The following is a 12,077-nucleotide window of genomic DNA, read 5'->3' as shown; positions in this document are numbered from 1 at the left end:
AATAGGCCAAGGGGTGCTGATGGTTTTTTCTCCAGCAGTCCACATGGGAGAATGATTTCTATTATTTTCTTAATGAACTCTAGCCATTATACCTCAGTGCCAGGACAATGGAAATAAACATCTCTGGGTCTCCATTATTCTCATTTAAAGGCTAAGGAGGTGCAAGGGTGGTTCAGTGGTAGAATTCTCGCCTGCCATGTGGGAGACCCAGGTTCGATTCCTGGCCCATCCATGCACTTCCCAAACAAACAAACAAGCAAACAAGTGGATAAATCAAACAAACAAAAATTCAGCAAATGGTGCTGCAATAAGGGGATACTCACATGGAAAGCGAATGAAATGTGACCCCCACCATACAGCATGCAAAAAGAAAAAATAAAGTCTAATGAGGTCAGCCAAAGCTGAGGCCAAACTCACCATCTGTTATTTATTATTTATATCCAACTTCAAAAAGGATGAAGCCATTTAGGCTCATAGTCACATGAAACAGGCTCTTAAACCAAATATTAAAAAGTGAAAAGGTCAGATAGTGTTAGAAAAGAGGAACGGAAGTATACCAGGACGCTCAGATCACTGAAACTGTAAATGGTAAGGGTCAGGGTGAAAGAAGGTGAGACAAGGGGTGAGCAGAACATTTACCACTGGTCCTCAATCCAGGGCATTTCATTCCCCTATTTTCTTACTTGTAGGAATATAAATATTACAGGTATCAAAGGGAAAAATAAAGCGAGTCATAGCATCTTATTCATAGGACAGCACCAGGTGTCCTCCTTTCCAATTATTCATTTCTTGGCTCAATAATTAAAATACACCCAAAGGTTGATGCCCTTGAGTGAATGATCACACATAATACAGTCTCAGTCACACCTAAGTGGTGATTAGAACAACTAGCCCAGCCCGTGTCTTTATGACGATGAGTATTCAGGAGAGGCTTATTTCAAAAGTCTGTGCTCCCAGTGAAGTCTGTGGCCTCATGCAGCAGCTCTCGTTCCATGGGTTCCCCCATGGACTGTGTAGATGGAATTTGTGTTGAAGACTTTCATTTTCTTTTAAAAACACAGGCAAAGAAAATCTATCCTCATTTTACTGAAGGTATTTTAGCAACTGCTTGGTTATGATTTTCAATGATTATTTTGCTGACTTCACTCTGTCCTGCCCTGCTCTCACCTCTTTCTTAATACTTGGCTTTAAAAAAATAAAAAAAGAAAACAAAAGAGGGACTTGACCATAATAACTACAAAGCCATTAAAAAAACTAGAAAACATATCCATACTTTAGACAATACATAAATCATCTCAAACAAGATTTCCCCAGAGATTTTATAATTTTATAAAAGATTTTATAATCTTAAATGTCTCACAATCCAAAGCTTACCTTTGCTGTTTGTCACTGAAATAGAAACCTTCATCCAAAATGTACAAGTAATGATATTTTTGTTTTTTGTTTACTTAACTTCTCTGGGCATAGGATTATGATCTCAAGAAACAGTAGATACTTCTGTTTTACTCATCTGAACTATGTGAAAAGCAAAGAATTCTGGCTTCCTAAAACTGTTTCATATATCAACCAACTTATTAAGTTTTGCCACAGAAACACTTTATGCCATGTCAGTGGGCTGCCACTGAAAATGGGGTTCGAGAAGGAGCGGCAGACAGAGTATTGATTGTTTAAAAAACTGCTTTTTTTCTTTAAAAGCCAGTCTGTATACCACCTATTAAGCACTCGCTGGTAACTATATATGAACATAAATCATAAACTAGACATAAATCATAAAACTAGATTTTCTGCCAGCTGAGCAAAATGTGTGTTTTGTTCATGGCCCATAAACACAGACATTTGAGCCCCAAATATGAAACATTAAACAGGTAAATACAACATATGATAGGTCAATGATTCCCAAAAAGTGGTAAAAGAGATGATTAAGTGGAACACAAATGTTTTTAACTTTGATAATTGTTATGTAATTATTTTAATGTGTGCAGAAAAATTAACAGCACAATCCTGTGATTTCATTGGTATTGTTGTTTTGTTACAAGCTAAATTTAAGTTTATAAAAGGTAATTAATTCTAATGACAGATATCAAAGCAATAGTATATGAGCTACCTCAGTTATGACTGAAAATGGCAGAAATTGTATCAAAATGGAAAAAGTTCAGGAAACACCAACATAGGTAATTCACTAGTATTAGTATCATACTTACAGTATAATGTAAGTGTAAACCTGAAATCAAGGTAACTATATAAAGAAGAAAGTATGGTAATTTGGCTCATCAGTTACCACATGGTAAATCACATTAGTAGGGAAATAACAATTTCTTAATATTTTATTCTTAGGCTTTTTAGATTTACTTACTCTACTCAGTATATATTCATTAAATCAATGAATATTTATTCAGCATCTACTATGTACAAGGCCCTCTGATAAGTGATTTCTAGGTAAAAAATCTTTTAAAGACACTATTTTCTTTAAATATAGATATATTAATCTCTATTTAGATATATCTATCTTAAATAAAGATATACAAAATAATTTAGATAATACAGGAAGATATTTGGAAGAAGATTCCCAACAATCTCACTATTCAGCTATAGATCAAAATGCTAACGAGGTTTTCCTTACAGTTGCTTAAAATTACAATATTTATTTTATTAACAGAATCAGAGCGCATTTAGTTTTGCATCATGATGTTTTATTCCCCACTTAATATTCTATTTTTTCCCTTTCTCTATGTATTCAACACTTTTTTTGAAACATGAGTTGAAGGACTACATTATATTATTTAGCTTCACCTACCATGAGGCACATGGCTGAGTTCTGGCCAAAAAAAAAGGTGGGCAGAAGGGATGTTAGGCACCTCTAGGTCTTGTTCTCAAACACCTCCCGGCAATGCTGCACGTGCTTTTTCCCCTCAAACACCAGCTGGAAGCAGGGACTCCAGTGGAGGACCTTCACTCCCCAGGGAGTGCACTCCATGGCAGTGCACACGGTGTCCTTTCCCTTCTTTTCTGCTTCCCTAGACTTTCAGCTGTGTCTTGCTCTCTCTCCACCTGAATTTCATTCTCATAAAGGAGTCCAGTAGCAGGATGAAGACCCAGGCTGGTTGGGCTGGACCACACTTTAACTCAAGCCATCTCATCAGAAGGTCCTACTTAGGAAAGATGCACTCCCACAGAAATGGGTTACCTTTAAGAACATGTTTTTCTGGGGTACTGCCACAGATGCAAAGGAAAATTTCAATGATAGCGTGGTCCTGACTTGGGAATAATTAAACCTGAAAGGATAAAGTGGAAGGAACTGGATGGGCAACGGTGGCTCAGTGGCAGAGTTCCCACCTGCCATGCCGGAGACCTGGGTTCAATTCCTAGAGCCTGCCCATGCATGCAAAAAAAAAAAAAAAAAAGGGAAAGTGGAAGGAACTATGCCAGATGTCTTAGAAATTTCTTGTTTGTATCTATGGCTAACTCAGGAGCCTAGGAAGAATAAATTTGCTGGGAAAAATAAATGAATTCCACTTTGAAAATGCTGACTTTGCAAAGCCAATGGAACATTTAAGTAAAAAATGTCCTGTGCAACTAATGTGTGGAAAGCAAGTCTGTGCTAAAAGTTTAGATTTGGGAATTATTAACATAGTCGAAAATTTGCAAATGGGTTAATCCAGGAAATAAATTAAAAGTGAGGGAAAGAAAAAGAACCAGAAGTGAATTCTGTATCCTTTTTAGATATAGTAAAAGAATCAATGAGAATGAGTGGCCTGAAAGAGAAAAATAATCAGGAGAGCCAAAGAAGCCAAGGGATATGAAACTTTAAATTATTCTAATATGCTATTTAAATTATCCACTAACTTAAAAAAATTAAAATCTTGTATTTTTTTATTTCTAGAAACATGGACTTTTCCAAATTTTGTTGGAATTTTCAGAACTCTTATTTCTTGAAATATATTAATCACACTTATTTTATATTCTGTGTCTGATAATTCCAACTGCCAAACTTTTTATGTCTCCCATCTTACAGTCTATTTTTTCTGATGGCTCTCCCTCATGGGGCCTTGGGTGTCTGGTGATTCTCAACTACGAGCTATTCATCTTCTTAGACCATATGGACGGACATTTTTCAAAGCCTGAGGTGAAAGGGTTCCTTCAAAAACTATTGGGATGTCCTTGTCAAATGCCTGGTGACATTACTGTTCTGGAACCACTTCAGACTCAATTCTTGGTTTGTGGTCATTCTAACCTCCAGATTGTGTGCCTTAAAGTTGAAAACCAGCAAGAGGGCCATTCTATGATAACTAATTTCTTAGATGGATAGTGTGGCATGTGTGAGGGAGGTTTCTCTTCAGGGGATAGGGGAAGTAGGTTAATTTTAATTCTCTCTTGCCTTGGGGATGAGGCTCTTTGGGGGGTCCTCGCCTTTAATGTCCTGACTTCCCATTTTGGATTTGTTTTCTGCCCCTAAACCAATGAGCGCAGAATATAATTGATACTAAGGTACCTCAGGTTTGGCCAAAGCCCTCAACACAAAAGCCAGCTTCAGTGCTCAGTTTATCTCCTTTACTAAGTCTCTCAACTTAGTATTCTATATATATTTTTTGTTGTTGTTGTTATTTCATGGATACACTTAAAAAGATTAAAAATATATTTTGCCTGGATTTTCAGTTGTTTTCATCAGATAAGTTGATCCTGACACTTAAACTGCCATGTTACAAGAGAAATTTTATTTCCAAATACAGATTGTACCATTTGAAAATACATCGAATATATAAAAAATCTAAACAAAAGAGAAATTACCATGTAATTGTTTGCACAGTTTTTCTTTAAATAATCGGTGTTTCCACAGCATTTAAAGAATTTGTTTTACAGATTATTTATATAACTACTTACAGAGAGCCTGGAAGCAAAACAAGCTAAAATTATATGGAACCACAACAGTAGAAGAAGAACCAAAATATATCCAGATTCTGATCTATTCTACCACTTCACTGCCATAACCCTTATTTCATGCAACCGAGATCTCTCACCTGGATTATTAAAATAGCCTCCTCACTGCTCCAAGCCACCTATTCTAAGCCGCTTGAGTTGTGATTCTATTAAGATGCAAATTAAGTTAGATCAAGTCATTCTCCTGCTCTAATATCTCCCATCTCACTCAAAGTAGAAGCCACAGTCATTGCTACGACCCGCTCGCCCCTCCCTCATTCAGGTGCAATGCTCTCCTGCATCCTTGCTTTACCTCAAACTTGCAGGAACATTCTTGCTTTAGTTCTCCTTAGAAGGAGTCTTGCAGCTCCTTCTGCTTGGAACCATCTCCCTTCAGAAAATACCATATGGCTTGTTCCCTCATCTCCTTCAGGTCTTGTTCAATGTCATCTTCTCAACTTAAAAATTGTTCTCCCCTCACCCCCATCCATTCTATCTTCAGCATTTTGTATCTCACTTTCCTGCTTTATTTCTCTCCATAGCATTTATATTTTAATATATTACCCGAATAATGAGTTCATCTTTGTAAACTCTTCAAATAATACTTGGTACATAGGTGATCTACCAGTTTATTCAATAGCAATATATAACAATTTATTTATCTTTATTTTCTGACTCTGCAAGGGCAGGGATTTCTGTTCTTTAGTTTACTGCTATATCTCCAGTATCTAAAACAGTGGCCAGCACAAGAAACAAATTAAAAAAAGCACATGCTGAATAAATAGAAATATCTATAAACATACAATAAAAGATCACAGAAAATGATTCAATTTATGAAAAATCATTTTATACAGTTTAAGAAATAGAAGTCATCCCATAAGACCAAGCCCTCAGAGACCACTCTTTAAAAAGAAATGCAATTAAAATTCAAACTTCAAAACTCTTTGCAATATTCCAAAAGATATGTTTACCTAAACTATAGTCTTTTGACTATTAAAGATCAGCACTCTTGGCTCACAACTCCCTGGCGTGGCTCTCCAAATACTCATTTAACATGTTCAAATAAAGAGAAACTGTACTTGTTCATTGCTAAGTTGTTAGAAAATAACTAAAGAGAAAATGAAATTCTTGGGTATCAGCAAGATGCAGAATGGCACAGTTGGAGAATAAAAGGTTTGGAATGAACAGAAATCTAGAACCTATCCTGTGTCTAATTACTGGATCATTTAGGATAATCTCTGCATAATCTCTACATGTCTCTATTTATAAGCAACTCTGTTTACCTGAAATGCTGAAATGGCTTATGTGCCAGTTTGAAACTGTCGTGTACCCCAGAAAAGCCATGTTCTTTAATCCTCATTGAATACTGCTGGGTGGGATCTTTTTTATTATTTCCATGGAGATGTGACCCACCCAGTTATGGGTGGTACCTTTTGATAAGGTGGTTTCCATGGAGATGTGTCTCCACCCATTCAAGGTGGGGTTGCTTACTGTAGCCCTTTAGGAGGGAACCACTTTTGGAAAGAGTTTCAGTGCTGACAGAGTTCACATAGCCAGAGATGTTTGGAGATAAACAAGGAAAACACCTCCAGGGAAGCCTCATGAAACAAAAAAGTCAGTAGAGAAAACTAGCAGATGTCACCATGCACCTTCCTAGCTGACAGAGGTGTCCAGAAGCCAAAGACCCCAGCAGATGCCAGCCAAGTGTCTTCCCAGCTGACAGAGTTGGTCCAGCTGGCATCAGCCTTTCTTGAGTGAAGTCAACCTCTTGTTGGTGCCCTAATTTGGACATTTTCATGGCCTTAGAGCTGCAAACTTGCAACTTAATAAATTCCCTTTTTAAAAGCTATTTGTTTCTATTATACTGCATTCCAGTAGCTTTAACAAACTAAAATAGTTTATATGCATTTTCTTTTTCTAAAAATAACTGAATCTTATTGATGACCAATCAAAAAAAAAAAACATTCAGAAGATGGTGCATTTTGCAAATTCCAATCATTCTGTCTTTCCGACTGTGGCATCTACCTTGGCCATCCTTTCAGAGATCCAGTTTATCCAAATACTTACTGCCCATTGGGGTCAAGGCCACAGAGAGTCAATAAAACTCACGCCTAGAACCTCACACTCTTTAACCTGACAACTACAACAAACTAATCCTTCTCTTGTCAATACTGATAATCTCTTAGAGTATAATTTTGATGTAATGCGGATGGAATCAAAAGAAATAAAGTTAGTAAAAGGGATAGAGAACCCCACTGTCATATGTAAAATGACAGATTTGGCTAGACTCTAATCGCTAATTTCCCTTCAAGTGCCAAAATCCCATGAAATTCAAGTATGAAATTTACTGAAGAAAGACTCAAGTTCTCAGCATAGAGTTAACACTGTAAATGATGTGAAAAAAAAATCTTCAAAACTGAAATTTGTCAAGGTATTACTGTAAGTCCTGTAATAGTGTATGCATATAAACCTCCACATCAGTGAACAGACAGGTGGTTTTTAAAAAGCTATCAGGTCCCAATAAATCCCAGAGTGCTTTGGAAAAAAAAAAAAAAAGCTATCAGCTTATTACCTTTGATTACAAATGACAGCACTCAGTTTGGTCAGTTAAAAATCTAGAATAGTGTACCATACTCTCCTATCCCAATAAGGGCAAAGTCACCTACCTATAAAATACTTCTGCAAAAATTTAGATAGTAGTGCCTTTCAAAACCCATTAACTCATACTTAATAAAGGATGGGGAAGAAAAAGTATTTCTACTTCCACAAGAACTATCAAATTGTATAAAGACCCTGAAATTCATACATATTAGAAAAAAATAAAGATTTCAAAGAGGGGGGTGGAATGGGAGATGGGTGGTGTATGTCGCAATGGAACCCCAGTTTCTAAGATTTTTTTTGTTTTAGATACTAAACTACCCAGTATGTATAAGCAATATACCTTCTATTACACAACGCTTTTAATCGTCCCCATGCTTTAAACAACAGACATATGAAATACACTTTCATACTCATTAGCTATCTCACACACTCAGCACCTCCCAGGCATGGAGAACATCTAGAAATACAACACCAAATGAGATAAACGCGGTCCTTGCCCTTGAGAAACTTGTTCTAGTAGGGGTGACAGGCAATTGAAAATAGAATGACAAAGTGGGGCTCCACCTACCATGAGAGAGAAAGTACAGGGTGCTCTGAGAGCATGAAGCAGGAGCAGCCAGAATTGACCTGAAAACTGAAATCTGAAGGAAGATCAGGAGGTAAGGCCTTGAGGGGATTAGTGTGGAAACTACTAAGAGTGCCCCAGCAAGGAAATAAAAAGCGTGATGGTCTGGAAGGGAGGGAAGAGAAAGAGCGGTGGCCAACATGAAGCTGTGAGTTAACTGGAGGGGGTGACCGACCAGCCACCAAGCTGCGGAGGTGGGCAGAGCATGCCCACAGAGGTCTTCTTAACAAATTAAGGAGTTCAGGTTTACTTCTAAGAGCAATGGGAAGTTTGTTGAAGAGGTTCAAGCAAAAGTAGCAAGATCCGATTGAATCTGTTTCATTCCCCTCTTAAATAAATGGTTAGATCAGAAGAGCACTTCTGAACTATGGAATTCCGAGAACAGTGCTGAATTATGAACAGCTAGTGTTCTATAACGTTAAATCTAAGAGGGATTTTAAATCAGCATTTTTGCTTTCAAAACACCATAGGAAACCATTAACCTCATCAGATGGAAACCCTAGCAATAATAGCTTTTTATTCCAGATGAGCACAATTCTGGAACCACTCATCTCTTAACCTTAAGGTAGAAATAGTAATACATCAGGAAAAAAAGGACAAAGACAGAATTTGACTTTGTTGTATTCCACACAAGTGTATAAATTCAAGACTCAACCATATATTAGCATCCTAAGAGGATCAGAATTTCAGAGTTGGATGGAATGTTAAAAATCATCCAGCCCAACACTTTCATGTTATAGATGAAGACAGTTCATGGAAGTATTTCTTTGCAGGCAATCATAAACAAGCGGTTATTTAAGACCAGAACTCTTTTTGAAAGACTTTGGCATATTATATTAGTAACTGAATTGCCACAAATAATAAACAGAAAAACAAAACACAACTAGTATTCTGACCAAGATATGGAATTCAAAGACTATCCTTAAGTCTCCATAATGCCCCCAAGGATTCTAACCTCCAGATATTTGCATCCGTGTGTGTCATCCCTTCCCACACCGCACCAGACCTGGGCTTCTATCCCGAGCTCTCTCTCATTCCCCTCCCTCCCTCCTTTAGATAGCTCTCTTTGGGGAAAGGAAGCTGCCAGGCTATGAACAACCCACGGAGAGGCCAATGGTAGGGCAAGGAACTGAGGCCGCCAACAACCCCGAGAGTGAGAGTTGGGGCACATTCTCCAGCCCCAGTTGAGCCCTGAGATGGCAGGAACCCAGCAGTGAGCTTGGCAACAACCTCAGAGACCCTGAGTCAGGGCCATTCAGCTAAACCACTCCTGACCTCTTGACCCTCTGAAACAGCGTGAAATGATAAATGTGTGCTGTTTTAAGCTGCTAAAATTTGGGGTAATTAGTTACACAATAAGGAATCACTAATTGTGCCGGTCTGAATCTGTGGTGGACCCCAGAAAAGCCATGCCCTTTAATCCTCAGGCAGTATTGCTGGGTGGGAGTATTTTGATTGTTTCCATGGAGATGTGACCCACCCAATTGTGGGTGGTAGCTTTTGATTAGATGATTTCCATGGAGGTGTGTCTCCACCCACTGAAGGTGGAGTTGCTTACTGGAAGCCTTTAAAAGAGGAAACATTTTGGAGAAAGTCCCTTTTGGTAGAACCACGAGAAAGCCAGCAGATGCCGCCGTGTTCGCCATGTGCCCTTCCAGCTGCGAGAGAAACGCTGACGGTCGTTGGCCTTCTTGAACCAAGGTATCTTTCCCCAGATGCCTTAAATTGGACATTTCTATAGACTTGTTTTAATTGGGACATTTTCTCGGCCTTAGAACTGTAAACTAGCAACTTATTAAATTCCCCTTTTGAAAAGTCATTCTGTTTCTGGTATATTGCATTCTAGCAGCTAGCAAACTAGAACACATATAAAAGGTAGATATGATCAATATAGTCTCATCAAACTTAAACTGCAGACATTTTTCTTAATATCTGAATAGTGATTCTTTTCTAAAGCACAAAACCAACCACGACTTAAAAAAACTAGCACTTGATAATTATGCCTAACAGTCACCCCCAGAGAGCCTCTTTTGCTGCTCAGATGTGGCCTCTCTCTCAGCCAACTTGGCAGGTGAACTCACGGCCCCCCCCAACCCCTACGTGGGACATGACCCCCTGGGGTGTAAATCTCCCTGGCAATGTGGGACCCACTCCCAGCGATGAGCTGGGACCAGGCACCATGGGATTGACTATCCCATGGGAAGAGAGAAATGAAACAAACTTAAAAGTATCAGTGGATGAGAGATTTCAGAGTCAAGAGGTTATCCTGGAGGTTAGTCTTTTGCATGATATAGATGTCCCTTTTGATTTCATGGTACAGGAGTGGCGAAGTACCTAGAGCTTTTGAGCAGTGTTCAGTAGCCTTGATTCTTAAAGGAGACCGTATAATGATACACTTTTACAATGTGACTATGTGATTGTGAAAACCTTGTGTCTGATGCTCCTTTTATCCAGGGTATAGGCAGATAAGTAAAACAAATAAATGAATAAGGATAAAAATAAATAAATAATGGGGCGATAAAAGGTAAAAATTGGATAGACTGAAACACTGTGGGTAAACGAGAGGTAGGGCTAAAGGGTATGGGACATATGAGCTCTTTTTTTTTTTCTTTTTATTTGTTTCTCTGGAGTGATGCAAATGTTCTAATAATGATCATGGTGAAGAATACACAATTATGTGATGATACGGTGAACCACCAATTGTACAATATACTTGGACTTTACATGTGTGGATATTTCTCAATAAAAATATATTTTTTTAAATGCTAGCAGTGGCATCTTTCTTTTAGGAGAGGTGATTAATAAAGAATAGTTAACAGGATATTCAACCTGTTATTTATAGGCATCTGATTATCATTTAACCTGAGATCCAGGCAAACAGATGTAGTTAATACTGAAGTTTGGTTGCAGATATTAATAACCTGTGGCTACATTTTACCATTTCAATATAAATTTTTTAAAATCTCAGTTGATATGAAAATCTGAATTTAAATTAAAACTACGCATTACTTTCTTCTTAGCTCTGAATAGACTTAGTAGGATGCTGAGTAAGGGGCACACAACCTTTAAATTGATGAGGATGATATACAAAATAATCACTTTTCTAATTAAATAAAACCTCCAAAGCTTTTATCCCTGGAAAGAGAACCTCCAGGAAAAGAGGAATGCAGCTCACCCCTCTTCTAGGTTTCATTTTCCCTTTATAGTTTTCCATCAAGGGATTTATCCAGCATTCTATAACAAAGTAATTATTGAACCTTTTCTGCATGTTAGACAGAGGTACACAATACAGGACTGCACAGACAAAGCTCCATGCCTCCTTCCACTTCTCATCTGGAAGTGGAAAAAAGAAATTAAGCAATTACCATGTAGAGGTAATTATTGATTTAAACAAGTAGTAGGTGCAATGGAACTGTCTAGCAGGGTACATGCCCCAGGATGGCAAGACAGAGGGATGTGGCGGGGAGGGGGGCTGGGCCGGCATGGGGGTGCTTAGGGAAAACTTTCTGTAAATGACATCTGAGCTGAACACTCAAAGATGAGAGGCAGCCAACCAGGACAAGGCAGAGGGTAAAATGTCAGAAGCTACTTCAGGCAAAACGACCTTGTAAAAAACCTGAAGGCAAGTGAGTTCAAGATGCACTTAGAAACGCACATGTTGAACTTGGCTGCCATGGAGAGGAGGGAAGGAGAGCTGAGCACCCAAGAAGATACAGTATGCCTTTAAACTACAGCCCAAAATGAGCCCAAACCCTTTTGGTCGGTTCTCCTTTAGCAGAGCTGACATGGTGAAGAATTTAAAGACTAACAGCTCTTTAGGCCTTGACCTTTTGCAGCCTGTTTGATAACACTTGTTTCTATCCCAGACCCAGAAGGCGAGGACGGCTTGGCAACGATGACAGATGTCGTGGCGAGAGCATCGACGGTCAGGAGACCT

Source organism: Tamandua tetradactyla, chromosome 26, assembly GCF_023851605.1.
Source record: "Tamandua tetradactyla isolate mTamTet1 chromosome 26, mTamTet1.pri, whole genome shotgun sequence".
Lineage (NCBI taxonomy): Eukaryota > Metazoa > Chordata > Mammalia > Pilosa > Myrmecophagidae > Tamandua > Tamandua tetradactyla.
This window is presented reverse-complemented; position numbering follows the sequence as displayed.